Raw genomic sequence first — 19,563 nt, 5'->3', positions numbered from 1 at the left:
TTTCAGCCTGCCAAGCCATTACAGAAGGGGAAAAACCATATGCAAATCAGGCTTGATCCTACCCCAAAAGGGGCAGTCCAGCCGGAAATGCTAGGTCACATTCCTTCTGCACGAGACCACAAGCATCCCCAGACATGTTTCAGCCTTGTTGGGCGTCATCAGTGAGGAGAAGCTTGAGTCTCTAGGCCCGGCAGACTCGGGACCCACGTCTGGGCATACCCGTCCCACTCGGGGTGACTTTAGCAAAACTGAAAGGTGATAGCTGGAAGGTTTTGAATTAATCATAACCACGAGCAAAGCTCTGGGCAACCCTCCAGACCATCGTTTTTCAGCCTGCCAAGCCATTACAGAAGGGGAAAAACCATATGCAAATCAGGCTTGATCCTACCCCAAAAGGGGCAGTCCAGCCAGAAATGCTACGTCACATCCCTTCTGCACGAGACCACAAGCATCCCCAGACATGTTTCAGCCTTGTTGGGTGTCATCAGTGAGGAGAAGCTTGGGTCTCTAGGCCCGGCAGACTCAGGACCCACGTCTGGGCATACCCGTCCCACTCGGGGTGACTTTAGCAAAACTGAAAGGTGATAGCTGGAAGGTTTTGAATTAATCATAACCACGGGCAAAGCTCTGGGCAACCCTCCAGACCATCATTTTTCAGCCTGCCAAGCCATTACAGAAGGGGAAAAACCATATGCAAATCAGGCTTGATCTTACCCCAAAAGGGGCAGACAAGCCGGAAATGCTAGGTCACATCCCTTCTGCACAAGACCACAAGCATCCCCAGACATGTTTCAGCCTTGTTGGGCATCAGTGAGGAGAAGCTTGGGTCTCTAGGCCCGGGTGACTCGGGACCCACGTCTGGGCATACCCGTCCCACTCGGGGTGACTTTATCAAAATTGAAAGGTGATAGCTGGAAGGTTTTGAATTAATCATAGCCACGGGCAAAGCTCTGGGCAACCCTCCAGACCATCGTTTTTCAGCCTGCCAAGCCATTACAGAAGGGGAAAAACCATATGCAAGTCAGGCTTGATCCTACCCCAAAAGGGGCAGTCCAGCCAGAAATGCTAGGTCACATCCCTTCTGCACGAGACGACAAGCATCCCCAGACATGTTTCAGCCTTGTTGGGAGTCATCAGTGAGGAGAAGCTTGGGTCTCTAGGCCCGGCAGACTCGGGACCCACGTCTGGGCATACCCGTCCCACTCGGGGTGACTTTAGCAAAACTGAAAGGTGATAGCTGGAAGGTTTTGAATTAATCATAACCACGGGCAAAGCTCTGGGCAACCCTCCAGACCATTGTTTTTCAGCCTGCTAAGCCATTACAGAAGTGGAAAAACCATATGCAAATCAGGCTTGATCCTACCCCAAAAGGGGCAGTCCAGCCAGAAATGCTAGGTTACATCCCTTCTGCACGAGACCACAAGCATCCCAAGACATGTTTCAGCCTTGTTGGGCGTCATCAGTGAGGAGAAGCTTGGGTCTCTAGGCCCGGCAGACTCGGGACCCAAATCTGGGCATACCCGTCCCACTCGGGGTGACTTTAGCAAAACTGAAAGTTGATAGCTGGAAGGTTTTGAATTAATCATAACCACGGGTAAAGCTCTGGGCAACCCTCCAGACCATCGTTTTTCAGCCTGCCAAGCTATTACAGAAGGGGAAAAACCATATGCAAATCAGGCTTGATCCTACCCCAAAAGGGGCAGTCCAGCCGGAAATGCTAGGTCACATCCCTTCTGCACGAGATCAGAAGAATCCCCAGACATGTTTCAGCCTTGTTGGGCGTCATCAGTGAGGAGAAGCTTGGGTCTCTAGGCCCGGCAGACTCGGGACCCACGTCTGGGCATACCCGTCCCACTCGGCGTGACTTTAGCAAAACTGAAAGGTGATAGCTGGAAGGTTTTGAATTAATCATAACCACGGGCAAAGCTCTGGGCAACTGAAACACGTGTCTGGGGATGCTGTTGGTACTCTTGTTCAGAGGAGAATTGCCTAGAATTTTGGTGCTGGACTGCCACAGGGCAGGACAAAGACTGATATGTTTAGGATATTTCTTCTCTGTGAAAGATAGTGAGCTAAAGACTCTGGGCAAGTCTCTCGCAACCAGGACTAATGTCTGGCAGAGAGACTCCCAGGACCCCCCTTGTCAATTTGCATATTTAAGTAACTTTGGGTCTCACCCCAAGTTACTAGGGGAATCCAGACGTGGACCCCTTGCTCACTATTCTTAGAGAGGCACAGCTCCTCCCTACTGATGAGGTCCAACCAGACCGAAACACATGTCTGGGGATGCTGTTGGTACTCTTGTTCAGAGGAGAATTGCCTAGCATTTCGGTGCTGGACTGCCCCAGGGCAGGGCAAAGACTGATATGTTTAGGATATTTCTTCTCTGTGAAAGATAGTGAGCTAAAGACTCTGGGTAAGTCTCTCGCAACCAGGACTAATGTCTGGCAGAGAGACTCCCAGGACCCCCCTTGTCAATTTGATCTTATTAGTGGGACATGTCCAATGTATTGCATGGGTGGTACTCTTTTTAGCCTCAGACCTCCTCTGCCTCTTTTCAGTGATTGTGTAGTAGAGGGTGGGGGGATTCAGGAAGTTGGAATATCCTATAAAATAGGATGGGACAGGGGTATTTCGAAAAGGGGGATACCATGTCTCGCCATCCGGCGTTCCTCCCCACTTCCTGAGGATCCCACACCCAGGTGATCCTCCCGCACTTGTCCACCCCCAGGGTCTGGATCCAAAGACAATGGCCATCCCCTGGCCACCCGAGTAAGGGGTCCCTGGGGTCTAGGCAGTGAAACGCCATCTGGTTTTTCACATACCCTTTCCCTATGCGATGTGGACAGATCTGTTTTGCAAGGGAACTGGGAAAGAAAGTCAACACAGGGTCGGATTGGCCCCGTGGGCAGGCAGAAATCGACCCTATGGAGTGGGGGCCGGTTTCTGGCCATGCCTGGGCCGGTTTGGAAGAAACAAAAATGAAAAAAAATATATTTGTTTTTTTCCCCAATTATTATTATTTTTTTTTTTGAAAGCCTTTGATCGTTCTTAGGTCAATCAATGATTACCAACACAGGTTGGGTGATATTGTATCCATATTTTTTGTATAAAAAAGAGCTTAAGCGTAAGTGCTATACAAGAACATATCATCATTCGGCCTTGGACGTCTGCTTGGATTTGCAGTAATTTAGTGTACTTAGGAACAATGCTATTTGATGCCACTTCCTGTTTTGTCAAGGGGTGAAAGGTCGTGTTTCATCGCTTCCCGGGATGTCACTTCGGGGTGGGGTCAAAAGACATCACTTCCGGTGATGTCATCAGTGGTCAAGGGTCGTGAGGCGAGAAGTGGGCTACTTTTGTCAGGCGAGGGGTGGGCCACTTTCTTTTGGGTGACCGGGCCTATTTCTTGTCCCAGTCCGACCCTGATTCAACATTCCCCTGATCTTTACCCTTTCAATGTTCCACCGCAAAGCAGTAGGGTTGCAAGTCCAAGGACCATCACATGACATGAGGGTTACATTCTTTCCTCTGACTCATCTAATCTAAGGGTGAATGATCAGTAATAAGGGTACATTTCCTTCGCAGTAGGTAGTACCTGAGATGGAGGATCACCCATTTCATAGCAAGGGCTTCTAATTCTAACACAGTCGTTTTTCTCTCTGGGAAATAGTTTGTGACTGGTAAATAATATAGGATGGTCAAAGCCATCATGTATTTGAAATAGTATGGCTCTTAACCCAGTCACGGAGGCATCAGTCTGTAATACAAACTCTTTCGAGAAGTCTGCCACTTTCAATATGGGGCTCTGACAAAATTGTTTGAGGTTATTTTATTTTTATTTTTTTTTATTTATGTTTTTGGTTTACCAAATAAAACCTTTTACATATGTATTCCTATTTACATCCTTATTTCATTATTCACATTTCATATTATTAAAAATCTGTAAACCAATGCATAACAAAATACATATTAACCTTATAAACTTCCTACTTTGTAATCATGTTTAATCACCCTCCTTTAAAACATATTGCACACATTTCATTACCGCTAAAACTAAACTTATTTTTTTTCCAATTAAAAAAATAATCCCACCATTCCACTGCTGTTAATAATTGGATGTGTTCCAAATGTCTCTCTAAAAATCTCTTTCTTATTTCTGTCAGGGTCTTACAGGTAGTTATTTAGATGAAATAACGACTCTGTCTTCTTATCATTTCCACAATATCTACAGTAAGCATCTGTTCCATGTGTGTCTGTTTCCATGACAGCTTTACTTCTCTTGTGGGGAGCATGTTTAATCGGCAATGCATGAAAAGGTCCCTATACTAGCAAAGAACCCAAAAGATACTGAAGGGGTCGCAATAGCTTTAGATATGCAAAAAGCCTTTGACACTGTATACAGGGACATCATTTACGGGTCGCCAGAGCTCTCCCTTGCGACCTCTAAAAAAAAAAATTAAAAAAATGATTTTTTTTTTGTAATGCCAACTCCTGGGCTGTGGCCAGCACCACGTGGTGCTTTACTTCTGGAGTGGCTGGCTTTCTTGTTCAGGCCCCTTAAAAAAGAAGAAAAATAAGACCAGGAGTGCCGCAAGTCTAACACTTTCAGCACTGACCCTAAATAAGAAAGAATAGGAATACCAAATAATGTGTCTTTCTGAAATTCTATTCAATAATTGCTAGACTCATTAAAGGTTTATTTCAGGCACACTTCAGGGGGTGAGTCACTGATTTAGTCTGTTCTTAAACGCCTCAAATCAGCCTTTCATCCTTCTGAGGTCGATAAATGAGTACCAACACAGGTTGGGTGATATTGGGTGTATATTTTTTCCATATAAAGCGCCTAACCGTAAGTACTATATAATAACACATCATTATCATTTGGTCATGGACGTCTGCTTGCATTCACAGTAATTTGGTAATATGGGCCTATACACACTGGTCTTAATGATACATAGGGCGATCCATTCTTGTATGGAATGTACATCACATTATAGTGATATCGTAACCATGTTTTTCGTAGTGTACAGTGCTATGTGATGCCACTTCCTGTTTTGTCAATGGATGAAAGGTTGTGTTTCATCGCTTCCCGCGATATCACTTCGGGGTGGGGTCAAATGACATCACTTCCTGTGATGTCATCAGGGGGTCAAGGGTTGAGTGATTTCACTTCCGCTCCCCCAGGCATTTTGGTGAAATCACGTCTCCGACTGTATATTGTCCCTTTTTATTCAGAGTCCTAAGCAACTGCGGATTTGGGCCAAACTTTATAAAGTGGGTCTGTATACTTTACACACAACCATTTGCGAGGCTATGTGTTAATGGGACACTATCACCGATTTTAGAATTGGCCCGGGGTACAAGACAAGGCTGCCCACTGTCCCTACTACTAATCGCCTTAGTGATTGAGCTACTGGCTCACTTACTGAGGGCACGACACAGTCCAGCCGGGATAACGCTAGCAGGAAGAGTAGAGCTCATAACTCTATAGGCGGATGATATAATGCTGTACGTGAGGGACCCTGAGAGATACCGGCTAAAGTTACTAAGAGCTGTATGAGAATTTGGGGAGTACTCCAGTCTAAGAATAAACACTGCTAAATCTGAGGTATTTACACTAACAGATGCGACTAAAAGACCCATGGAGCTGCATGGACTCAAATGGGCGCCCCAGAGGGTGAAATAGCTGGGTGTGGAAATAGCATGCACGGCACAACTAGCGCGCACCATCAACTATGGTGAACTTGTAGACACACACTGCGCTAAACTCAACCACTGAAATCCCCTCCCGATCTTGCTTATGGGCTGGGGAGATGCTTCTTCACCAAGATACAAGGGGCATGCTCAATGTTTATATGGAAAGGACAGGCAAGGGCGAGCTGGAAATGGCTTACTAGGACATACAAGCAGGGGGGACTGTCTGCCCCCAACTTCGAACTGTACTTTCTCTCAGCGCAGGCCTATTGTACTGTGTTTTGGGTGGAGGGGTTTCCGCTGTATCACATGTGACACTGGAGACACAGGGCGAGGACACAGCAAGGCTTCTACATGAGCTGGCAGAGGGGGAAGACAAGGAATGACAATCATATGGACCCTACACTGGTTACGTGCAAGGCATGGACCATGTTAATGGGCCACCCAAGAAACACTGTGTTGTATAACCCAGGCATGACTAAATGGGGTGCATCCTACCTGCCCCCAAAGCAAGATGTGAAACTGGCCACGCACTGCAGGGACAAGGGCATAAATCACTTTAGGGACCTATTTCTCGAGAATCAATTAATTGGCTGAGATGTTATAAAAGCAATTGTAAGCGATACCCTGATGCAGAAATTACAGTACCTCAGACTCCGTTCGGCAATAGCAAATAAGTGGGAAGGTTTCCTTGAGGAGCCCCTGTCACACCCAAAATTGGGGTATGTACTCTCTCCTAGCACAGTAAAGAAACCAGACTCTACACTTTACAAAATCACTCTGTCAACCAAGGAATTGCAAGCCCCAGATGTTAACGGTAAGTGGGAAAAAGACTTGGGGCTCACCCTTACGGAGGCGCACTGTTCACAGCTATGCAGACTAACGAAAAATATATCTTGTAACTCCAGGTACCGTCTAATTCATTATAAAATACTGAAAAGAATCCATCTCACCCCGGCCCAACTTAAGAACATGCATGCTACAGCGACGGGAAAGTGCACGAAATGTGGGAGGTGAAGAGGCAGGCATATTTCACATGTTGTGGTCTTGCAGAATGCTTGCTAAGTACTGGGCAGACGTGTGCAAAGCACTGGACGAAATGTCAGATCAGCTTATGAACTGGGACCCAGTGTCATGTGTGTTGGGCCTTGTGTGTAGAATGAGCCCTATCCGGCACAGACTTTTAAATCTAGGCCTGCTCTTAGCAAAGCGAGCGATACTACTACGTTGGAAGAGCAGGGATCCTCCTGGGATTGGAAGAATGGGTGAGTGATATGATTTGGGCGAATGACAACGAGGAATTATACTGTAGCTTACAACCGATGATATGCCGCCCGAAAGATATCTGGGGCGGATTCAGACAATACCTAACAGATAAAAGCATAAGTGAGGACGAACAAGAAGAAGTGTTATAATGTGTGCATGATAAACGCCAACTATGCACACACCTGTATAAATGTAACAATAAGTAATGCAACTAAAAGCAATGTAATGTGAAAAAATCTGTGCAAGTTAAATAAAGGTTTGTTTTTTAAATCCCTAAAATGTGCCAAAAGGGAACTTTTGCAAATAAATGGGCATTTGATTTACACCTCTTATCTCGATCCCAATGTTAATCTCAATTCCATAGTGGCAATCCAATCAAGATATTGAAGCTTTTTAAAAAAAACTTTTACTCGATTCAAAAGAATCAAATCTGCTGTGATAGCACATCCTTTCAGATATTTCTCGCATTTATCCTTACAGCATTTCAATCCCTTATCTAGGGCATTTCCCCCGCCTTGTCCTAGAATGTCAAAGGCCAATGCGCTGTCCGGGGAAATGCATTTTCTATATAAAGATGAGGTTTTCCATGCTGCTATCGATTCCATGGATTGCAACCCCAGCTCGAATTGGATTGCACACACTGGCAACGAGTTGTGTAGTCGCAAGACCTTCCTCCAGAATAGCCCCTCCAGCTTTCCCCATAATTTCCATGACATGCTACCAATGCGTCTGCACCATACGTTAGGATCTGCACCCCCTTCTGCTTATAGAACTTAAGGAGAGGGAGAGCAAAGTACACCCCATACCTCCTATGCAGGGCTGCTCCCTGGGCTACCAATCTTCCAACTTTAGCTCGCAACATCGCTAGATGAGCGCTTTCATCCAGATTTCTGTTGACTATAACTCCTAGGTAGGTTATGGATTCCACCACATCCAATCTTTCCTTATCCACCCTTCATGAATAAAGGCTTAATGTGTCCTGCGTGCCGAAGTACATATAAGACATAATAAGTACTTTGGATTTTATAACATTTATCTGCATTCCATTTTTTTTATATAGATCATAAATGCTTTTAATCTGCGCTGGAGTCCAATCGAAATCTGGTCGATAAAGGTCAAGTTGTAGACATATAGGACCCTGGGCATGTTGATGTCATTTATTGAGGTTGTTATAACAAACATCATCCTCGTCGGTCCAACACATTTTCTGGGGTTCTGCATTTCGTAATTTATCTGTTAACCATGATGTTTTGTCTGAAAATGTTGGGATAAACCTGCGATAATACCCAATCAAGCCCAAGCATGCACTAAGATCTCTTTTGGTCTTGAGTGTGGGGCATCTAGAATGGCTTTCACATTTTCTTGTAGAGGCCGTCCACTACCATTCCCGAAGAAGCCCAGATATTTCACGGCTGATGGAGTCAGCTTACACTTCCTAGGCTTGGCAGTCAATACGGCCTCTCAAAGAGCTCTTATAATAGTGTAAAGCTCGGAAAGATGGTCCTGCCATGTTTTACTGTAGATAACAATATTGTCAAAGTAGACCCCACAGAAATCTGAATAGGGTTGTAGTATTCTGTCCAAGTCGATGAAATGTCACTGGGGCCCCATGCAGACCAAGAGGGTGAACTTTAAATTGGAATAGCCCTATGGGTTTCGAGAAGGCTGTTTTTTTCCTTATCAAGTCAATGTACAAAGACCTGCCAAATACCCTGCAGTTAATCTAGAGCAGACAACAACACTGCATTTTCCAGATTATCTATCAGGTCAAAGATGCGTGGCATAGGATAAGCATCAAAGGAGGAGATGGCATTCACTTGCCTAAAATCTATACAAAATCTCCAAGACTGGTCTGGTTAAGTTACCAACATGATAAAGGAGGACCATGGGCTTGAAGATGGCTCGATAATATTTGCCTTCAGCATATTCTATACCTCATTAATGACTATTTTCTTTGACGCCTCTGGGAGTCTGTGTGGTTTTAAATTAACCACTTTTCCTTTTGGGGTTCTGATGGAATGATAAGTTCCATGTACTCTCCCTGGTTTTTCACAAAATACGTCGGGAAAGCGGTAACAAGGTAATTTAAATGTTTTGTTGGTCTTTAGGTAGTTCTTGGGGAATGAGTTCTAGGTTATCACTCTCCTGGGCCCAAACAGGATAATATGGAAGATTTGGAGGCAGAAGGCTTCTCTTTGCATTCTTTCAGGCGATTTACATGATAAAGCTGGGTCTCTTGTCTTCTATCAGGTTGGGCTACCCTGTAAGTAGATGTTCCAGTTTGCTCCAGTATTTCATAGGGTCCATGCCATTTTGAAACAAGCTTATTTTCAGAGGTAGGTAAAAGAACCAGAACTTTCTGACCGACTGAAAACAATCTAAGGTTTATCTTTTTATCATAGTAAAGCTTCCGTTGTTTGTGTTCTCACAACCTGGTGGCTGTCTCTGAAAGAGAGATTTTTTGCTTCTACCCTTTCTTCTCAGGTGTCCCAGAGCATGTCTAAGACATTTCTTGGTTCTCTCCCATACAATAATTAGAAGGGGGAGAATCCAGTAGATGCTTGAGAGGTCTTTCTCACCGCAAACAGGGCCCAAGGTATCATAAGATCCCAATCTTTCCCATCCTGGTCTACTAACTTTCTTAGAATCGTCTTGAGGGTCTTAATAAATCTTTCTACCAATCCATTGGTTTGGGGATGGTACACTGAGGTCCTTAAGGTTGTAATATGTATCAATTCCTTTATTTCACCCATATGCTTACTCATGAAATTTGTCCCCTGGTCAGTTAGAATTTCTTTGGGGAATCCAACTCTAGAAAGTAATGGTATCAAATGCTTCAAGACTTGCTGGGTGGTGTTATTTCTCATGGGAAAGGCTTTTGAGTACCTGATGGCGTAATCAACGATCACAAGAACAAATTTGTTGCCCAACTTAGAGGTTTCTAGTGGTCTAATAATATCCATCCTGATTCGGGAGAGGGGAACTTCGATTATCGGTAGTGGATTTAATGGGGCAGGTAGAGGAATATGCAAGCTGGTCTTTTGACATATCTTACATGTCTGAATAAAGTTATTTATATCAGCATGTATCCCTGGCAATAGAATTTTCCACTAATGTGAACTTGGGTCCGAGTCTCTGCTAAGTGTCCCCCTGTCAAGTGAGAGTGTTGAATATTCAACACAATTTTCCAATGGGTTTTGGGTATAACCAATTGGGTTTTACTTATGCCTTCCCCTGAGGTTTCTCTACGATATATTAGTCCCTATTTCAGAAAGAAAAAGGGATTTTATTTTTCTTGGCCTTGTCCCGCAAGAATTATTTGCAAGAAAGCCTCTGCCAGCATTGGGTTGTTTCGTTGGGCAAAGGCTATGTCTGGAAGGATGGTGCATTCATCTTTGATTTTGGCCCCGATTTTAAGTTTCTCATCAGCCTCCCCAAAACCTAAGTTACCTCTCTCAGTTTCCTCAGGCTCTTTCTCAATACGGGGAAATAAAGCTCTCAAGAATCCCCTGCGCAATCTTGTCCCCAGAACGTATCTCAAAAGGGGTTTCTCCATGATTTTGCAAGAGCACTTTTAGGTCTCCCCTAAAGTCTGGATCTATAACTCCTGCTAGTACATCCAGACAAAATTTCCAGGCTAACCCAGATGTTTGGTACCAGCCTAACATCACAACCATAGGGGGTATTAGAACTAAGTCAGTGAGACTCAGTCCTCTTTTCCCTGATGGGATTGTAGCCTCTCTACTGCTTCATATCTTTGTTGATGGTTTATAAAGGGTTGGAAAACTATGTTGCCATATAACTATGGTGGGAGTATTCTCGACCATCAAAAGAAAGAGAAAAACAGTCCTAGTTTGTCCTTAGTCAAAATAAAATGGCCTATACTGATAAGCCTAATGCCTGCCCTCTTTCTAATACAATAAATGTATAAACGGAATATGTGATGCAAAAAGTAAAATCAGTGTTCAAAAGAAATGTCATTATGGCTGTAGCACAGGGTAAGGCGGCACACTAGGACCTTGCGACACACTGTGGCTTTCGGACACAAGGATGCAGTTCATTTCATGGACCAGGGCCCACTTGGGCTTCCACGAAAAGTCACAAGTTTTTCTGCTGTACCTCTCGGCTTTCTCTCAATCCAGACCAGGTCAACTTTTAACTTGCAATACAGTTCAACAAAAATTAGTTTTCTTCTGTTTACCACAATTCAGTACAGGTTTCCCTCCGCCAGGCTCAAACCTTTGACTCACAATTTGTGGGGGTTCCCTTCCCCAAGCTTCAATCACACCTTCATAGGCTTCCCTCCATCAGGCTCAAGCCTCCTTTCACTTTCCTTCCGCTGTCGAAGAGTTTCAAAACTGCAAGTCTTTTGCTCTTACCTCGACATGACCACTTCCACCTCAAACGTCACTTTTCCTCACCTACACCAATGCCTCTTGGTAAATGTAGTTTTGAGCACAGTACCTATTGCAAAGTTCAAAGACATATCTCACATCCAGGTTTCCCTCTGCCGGGATCAAACCTAACAGTCCAAACACAGCTCTCACATGCAGGTTTCCTTCTGCCAGGATCAAACCTAACAACAGTTCAAATCTTGCATCTCAGTTTCTTTCTCTTCCCGCTTCTTCTACGGCATTAGACATTTCACAGAGACTTTCGAATGGGCAATCTTCTTTCGCCGGAGCACTCCGTTACTTTGCATCTTTAATTTACAGTTCTCTACAATGCTTTGCTTTCTCTCGCGTCTTATTGGCATGCGCACAACCTCCATTCATCGGATACTGTTGCTGTCAAGTTTCATTTAATACAGACCGGACTTTCATTGCTTTCATCAACTCACCGGCTGTGTTAATTCATTTTTGTCTTTTGCGGATTTGATCCTGAAGTTAAGGTTGATAACACAAGTGCCGCTGCACCTCCCCAACTCTGCCGTTCACCCGGGGGGATGGCTGGTATCCTTGAAACACAAAAGAGGTGTGTCTCTTCCCCCTGGCTGGGCTTCCTTGCATATCCTTCAAGGCCCTTTGGAAGTAACGATCTCTCGCCAGGGTGTCCAAGGTTTCTCTGTACCTCAGTTCCGTCCCTCAGCCAGTCGCTCTGCTCCGCCGGGTTCCCCTTCGCCCTTGGAGTACTGTTCATTCTTGTGCATCGCCTTGCTCCACGTGTCTCAGTGTTCCACCTTTTAACCATGTGGGGAGAGCGAATAGGTACCAGGTGTATGTAATTAGGATTAAGTGCCTAACCCTGCTGATCTTATTGGTGGGACATGTCCAATGTATTGCATGGGTGGTGCGCTTTTAGCCTCAGACCGCCTCTTCCTCGGCTCAGGGTTTGTGTAGAAAAGGGGCAGGGTCTGAGATGTTGGAATATCCAATAAAATAGGATGGGACAGGGGTATTTGGAAAGGGGGTGCCATGCCTTGCCATTGGGCATTCCTCCCTCACTCCTCAAGGACCCCTCACCCAGGTGATCCTCCCATACTTGCCCACCCCCGGGGTTTGGGTCAAAAGGTGATGGCCGTGCCCTGGCCACCTGAGTAAGGGATCTGCATGGTCTAGGCAGTGAAACACCCTTTGGTTTTTCACAGCATCTATGATAGATATCCAGCAAAAAATACCATACCTGTCTCCTGGGCTCCACAGTGCCCAAATTCCCTTCTCTTTGGTATGCCTTGGGAATAATTTCAGTAATTGGGGGTCCAAATGTAGACATTTCCAGTGTCTTGATAATGCACGAGATTTGTGTGGTCTGTAACAATAACAATGGAATATCTTCAGAATGTTTGTTATGCTGAAGAAGTGAGTCCATCTCCACCAGGCTGGCTCTTTCAATGGCTTCTGACAAGACTTCTTTGGGGTAACGTCTCCCTATGAATCTTTCCTCAAGATGCATGCATTCCTGTTGGAATGTTATAGGATCAGAAATAATTCTTTCAAGTCTTAGGATTTGGCTATAGGGATGACTCTTATCCAGGGATCTCGGGTGTGCACTCATGGAATGGAATACATTGATAACGTCAGTTGATTTGTGATATATGTTATTAGAAAAATGATTATTTGTGATCGCTATTTGTACATCAAGTTAATGTTATGTAATTTAATTCTGGAGTGGACCTGTTTGAGGAACTGCAAGAACTTGTCAAGTTCTGTCCTTGTGCCCCGCCAGACTCCAAAAATGTCACCAATGTAGCGTCACCAAAACAAAATCTTATCAGACCAAGCAATGTTCTCTAGTGCATGTTTCTTCTCAGATAAATACATAAATGAATTAGCATATGAAGGGGCCATTGCTGAGCCCATCAACGTTCCTGATGCTTGGGCATAGAAAGTTCCTCTACATGTAAAATAATTATTGAACAGTGAGTTGTAAAAGTTCAATAATAAAGGTTCTATTAGCCCTAAAACAGTCAGGATGTAGCAGTAGCCACTCGACTACTTCAATGCCTTCATTATGTGGGATTGATGTGTAAAGACTACACATATCCAAAGTGAATAGAATCCAGGTGTCGTTAGGAGTATGCAAGCCATGTAGGATATTTAGAAAGTGTGTAGTATCCGTCTGTTGAACCAAGGGTTGTAAAATGTTAACCTATATTGCTTGAGGGTCAAATATGCTTTCGCTCCCTGCAAGAAAAGGTCTAAATGGAGGTACGGTAAGAGGTTTGTGAATCTTCGGTAATCCATAAAACACTGGAGTAATGGGAAATCGGTTGCTCAAAAAAGAATGTTTTAGGGCTGGTCCATTCAATCTCAAAGGCATTTGTTAGAGATTTCTGAATTAGTTCATGAATAGTGTTAAGTGGGTCCCCATCAAGTTTAACGTGCAACGATTGATCTAATAGGGAAGAACAACCTGAATGATAAAAGGAGGAGTCATCACAACAATCGTTGCACCTTTATCAGCTGGTTTAATAGTAAGGCTTTCATCTTTCGCCAATGTCTCAATAATTAGCAGTTGTTTATTTTTAATGTTATAAGGTATGTTCTTCCGAAAATTAACTTTGTTCAAATCCTGTGTAACTTTGGACTCAAAAAGCTTCAATGCTATGCTGTTAATTTTGGGGTAAAAAGTGCTCTTCGGACGTAATTCTAAGGCATCAAATGTAATAGTCTCCTCTTGCATTGGTGGTTGGATATCAAAAAACATCTGTAGTCTCATTTTGCGTAGTAGTTTAAATAGATCATGTTTTCAGAAAATAGGCTGGATTTAGATGTTGGGACAAACCACAGCCCTTTAATAAGTAGTGTAATTCGTTCAGAGGTAAAGGTTTTCGTAGAGATATTGGGCCTCATTACAAGTTTGGTCGTCCAGAAACAACAGCCGTTGTTTCCGGAATGCCAAACTACAAGTCTGCTGGTGGGTGCCTTTTCGCCCGCCAGGTCTGACCCTGGCGGGCAGAACGGCACCTGCCAGTAGACTTTCATGGAAGCACTGGCAGCATTATTAACGGTGCCGGTGCTTCCGCGCTCCCATTCCCGATTAACAGACTTGCCAGCGCCGGATTTACTGGACAATAGGGGCTGTAATGCCCCATTTAATCCGGCAAGTCCGGTGCGAGTAAATCACTACGGTTCTGGTGGCAGCCTGACAGTTTTACCAGCACAGCTACCGCCGGACTCGAAATGAAGCCCATTGACTACTAAGTTATGTTCAGGACTTATTTTGGGCATTGTATTAAATTTCTTCTTACCTCTTCTGTATTTTTTCGTTGTTGTAAAAAAACAGGTCTTTCAGTGAATTAAGGCAAAAGGGCACCCTAGATGTTGTTGCTAATGAAGCTGAATCGGTATTGCAGTGAATGGTTGGATCAGTGGTAAATGGTGTGGGGATTCTCTGTATGGTACTGTTCGTACTACTATCAGTGCTAGGATCAGGTCCTGATCCAGATTGATTGTACTGTGATTGTTATTGGCTCTTTCGGCGTAAAACTCTTGTCAAGTATACAAACTATCGTTCATGTAGTCAAAGGTGACTCTCCTAAATGTTCTTAATTTCCTATATTCAATGTCCTTTTTGTATGATGCCTGTTTGAGATTGATATCCTCCAAAATGGTTGTAAATTCTGAGTTCGATTTAAACTGATTTAGTTGTGTTTTTAGATCTGTAGTCTCAAACTTAGAGAGTTCATCAATCGTTAGTAAAATTGACTTCCTTGATGTTCAAATAGACATCACAAAAGGTCATTTTTCTACTAACGTATACCACAAACCAACTGATGTTAACTACTTCTTCCTTTCCTCTCCTTCCCCCAGAAGCTCACTATCTCCAGAGCTCTGGTTCTCTTTAGGCTGGACTATTGCAACAGCCTCTTTCTTAACCTTCCTGCTTCTACGCTCTGCCCTCTGCAACTCATCAAGAACAGGACTGCAAGACTTGTCCTTGGGCTCAAGCCCAGGAATCGTATCTCTCCAGCACTGAAATCTCTCCACTGGCTCCCAGTGGCTGGAAGGATTAAGTTCAAAACCCTCTGCATTGTCCACAAGGCCTTCTGGGGCCTCAATACCATCAACTCTCTCTCTTACTAAACATCTTCCTTCTTGAGCTCTTCGCTCATCCGTCTCCAACTCCCTTGGGGTCAGTCGCTTCTCCAAGCAGCGAGTTGGTGGTAGATCTCTTTCTTCGGCTGGGGCCTCTGTCTGGAACAGCCTCCCTGAAACTTGAGGAGAACCATCTCCAGTTCCAGAAGCACCTCAAAACCTTCCTCTTTGCTTCTGCTTTCTCTCGTCCTCTCCCCTGCTAAAGTCCAGGCTGAAACTGAAACTGCACTGGTCACCTAGCCACCCCCTGATCTCGGGCCCAGGTCCCCCCCGTCAGTTGCACCCCTGCACTGCCTCCCTGGCAACCCCCGCACTTGGGGACTGTATTCTGTATCCCTACAGTCCCCTACCAGCACTTGACACCTGATGTCTGCACTAGCCTTGCACTTGCCACCAGCTGGCTACACCTTCTACTTATTGCTTTTATTTATTCTATCTATTTTATTATTTATTTTTTTACTGTCGATCCTATGTACTGCACTGCCCTCTCCCTCTTCTCCCCACACTTTTCCCCGTTTCCCTTCCCCTGCACTTGCACGATCTCAAGGTCACCTGACCTAGTAAGATCGTCTCTGTCTTCCCCCTGTTCCTCCTTCCTTGCCTCGTTGCGCTTTGAAACACTTGTGTATAGGAGCGTTTTAAATGCCTTATCATATCATATCATTCATTGCATTTCACAAGGGCACACCCGAGATCTATGACTAAGTCTTCCCTATAGCCAAATCCTCAGACTTAAAAGAATGATTTCTGATCATTTAACATTCCAACAGGAATGCAAGCATCTTGAGGAGAGATTCATGGGAAGAGGTTACCCCAAAGAAGTCTTGTCAGAAGCCATTGAAAGAGCCAGCCTAGTAGAGTGGAGAGTGACTCACTTTTTCAGCATAACAAACATTCTGAATATATTCCATTGTTATAGGTCTCTAGGTTTTCAAGAAAGAGCGCACACATCTCGCAAATTATCAAAAGACACTGGAAAGGTCTACATTTGGACCCCCATTTACTGAAATCTTTCCCCCAAGCCACCCTTGATGGCACACCAAAGAGGAGGGAATTTGAGAGACAAACTTGTGCGGCACCAACTGATTCCCAAAGGACTCTCTGTACACTAAAGAAGGCCACTTTTCACCATTTATCGTGCAGTAATTGTAATAATGTGATTAAAAGTAACACTATTTCACATCTCACACTGGTGAAAAGATTGCGGTAAAACATTATGCGACTTGCGCCTCGTCTGGGATGATCTATTGCATTAAATGCCTGTGCGGCCTTCTGTAAATTGGCCAGACTTCAAGAACAGCCGGGAACGTTGGCTGGAGCACAAATCCAACAGTCATACGAATAACAGCAAATCACCAATTGCAAGGCAGTTTCAAGCACATCATAATATCTCTCAATTGATTTGTGATTCTTGAAGTTGTGAAACAAATGACAAGGAAGACAACAATAGCCAACTACTCCAAAGAGATGTATTGGATAGACCGTCTTGACACTTTTTCCAAGAGGTCTAAATGAGGAATTTAGACTCCATTGCTTTGTATAAAAACATTCTTTATAAAAGGTTACATGTGCAATCCATTGACTGGCAAGGTTGACCATATGTCATGTCATGAGTTCAGTGATATGTACTGGTTACTGTTGTACTGAATTACATATCCATTTTTCTATGAGTCATTGAATCGAGTGAGGATTTATATCCTCCTTGTGGAATCGTGACTACTTAAATTGGTATACCATGCATTGATGAATGACATATTTTACCAGTTCGTGAACTATGCATTCCTCTTTTTTGTGATTTGGTTTTTAGCATATGTACAGCTTATAATCTTTTAGGAAATTATTCTACATGGATGCTCAAATGTCTTACACTCAATGTTATTAATGGAGATGTTGGTGTCCCTTGAGGGAGCAATCAGCTATGTTAGATGATTTTATGACTATCTTTCTGTGTTGTTCAATAGAAAGGCAATGTAATCTTATTTGCTATATACGTGCATGAATACCTTACCATTATTCAGTGATGAACTTTACCATTCTATTTCAAGACACAGAGGCTGGTATTATGCTTCTCTCGCTTTACTCAAACTCAAGCAGCATAAATCACATAACTTTAAATCAAACAATAATCACAAACACAACTCCATTTCCCATAAAGTATTTTGTGTGCGAGTTTCATTCTTTTGATGTCCATGAACCAACAAATCACGTGACTCTTTCCACCAATCATCATATATAATGTCCTTTAACCTCCTTTACACTCTTGTGTCTTTCTTCTTTCTTTGCTGCTCCGGCAGCCAGTTAAGTACCTAGCGTTACATTAACCTAATGAAACGACTTATTGTTTGATGTTATGATAACGTGTATAAGACTGTAATGGATAAGCGCAGCACGTGCAGCGTTCAAGAAAGGTTTGGCAGAGCACATGCGCAAGTTTAGAGTCGATTAGGAATTTCTAACACAAACGCGACAGGAAGAACATTTCGGCGAACGTGTGATAGAGGGCACTGCTGTCATGGAAGTTCGGGGAGCACAACAGTGACTCTCTAAGGGTTCCGGTGCTCCTCATCTATTACTCCCTGTATTGAGTGACAGTTGGCCCAAACAGAGTTGATCTGCAGGAGTGAGAAGGGAGTTTTATCAATACTTGAAATAGATCAAAGGCAGAAAGGTTTCCACAGCGAACGTGCCACAGTGTTCATAGGAGTTAATTAGGTCTTGTCAGACTGGGTAGAAAAGAGCATATTAACAGTAGTGGCCAAATAAGGCACAACAGCTTTTTAAAGCAAAAAAGGAGCTTTTGAATCACGCACATAAGAAATAATATCTGCCCTAAAACAGAATAAGATGGGTACAGGCCCAAGACACCTGGAAATTCATACAGTGGCATTACTGTCCATTATATACCTCAACATGTCCAGCTCAAACGAGGAAGACTGCAGCCTGGCATGGGGGAGATACTACATCAAGCCCTAAGTCAATCCATGGGGCACAGTTCTCAGCAATTGCAGTCATGGAGGACTGGATTAAGTTGTCCAAAGGAATGGAGGAGCTGAACGGGATAAGGGGTACAGGAAAAGATAAAGGAGGAAGGAAAAACAACTGCAAAGCCGAGAAAGGCAAGATCCGCCCACCCCCGGGCTCGCCACGAAAGAGTAAGGGCAAGAGTAAGGCTGCAAGCTGAAAAAGAGAATAGAAATGGTGTGATGACACCTCTGATACCTCAGAGGGGTGTGATGAAGATGAGTGGGATAGCCCATCATCAGAGGAGGTGGAAGTGATATCTTCGGAAGAAGACGGGAGCTCCTAAGAAAAATGAAACAGAGGACAAAGAGGGAGACAGAGATGAATTTGATCCGGACGCACTCATTCACCCGAGGTCCTCAGAATGGGAACCGCCATCCAAGATTGCGGCGTATATAAAAAAAGAGGTTAAAAACACTGCTGGCAAATGAAGCCAGAAACAAATTGAGGGCCGAGTGCCCAACGCCACACCTGCCAGAAGGGAATCGCAGAAAACCCCGACATTGATGACCGCATGGTCATGTTCATGGGGAGGTACGTGAAGTACATAAAGAAAGGATTAGACAGATCCTGGCGATCATGTCAAGATAAGATGCTAGATGAGGTTGGACCACTTACAAAGATAATGGAAATGGCGAAAGAGGCGAAAGGTAAAAATGAGCTTATTGACCCAACTATCTTATCGGGTTGGGCACAGAGAGCTATCTATCTATTAGGAAACACCAACAGGGCGATTATGGCAGAAAGAAGGTCAATTCTGGTAAAGACTGATCCCAAATTGAGCGAGTTAGCCACATCTGAGGCAGCAGCTTCAGTGAAAAGGAAGCTCTTTGGAGATGCCTTTATTAAAGAGCTAACAAAATTCACCAATTCTTATGTGGCGATTGACAAAGCACAAGCCTCTCTGAAGATAGTATTTGGCAGACAGGTTTTGACAGTGCTGGAAGAGGGAGGGGCCGCTCCACCAGACGTTTCTACAGCAACATGTTCCAAAGTGACAGAACACTGGAACCAGGACAAAAGAAAGCCAAACCCTTTCTTC

This window comes from Ambystoma mexicanum, chromosome 8 (assembly GCF_040938575.1).
Source record: "Ambystoma mexicanum isolate Mex_15411 chromosome 8, UKY_AmexF1_1, whole genome shotgun sequence".
NCBI classification, from domain to species: Eukaryota; Metazoa; Chordata; class Amphibia; order Caudata; family Ambystomatidae; genus Ambystoma; species Ambystoma mexicanum.
The sequence above is the reverse complement of the archived record's forward strand: the minus strand, read 5'-3'. Positions refer to the sequence as shown.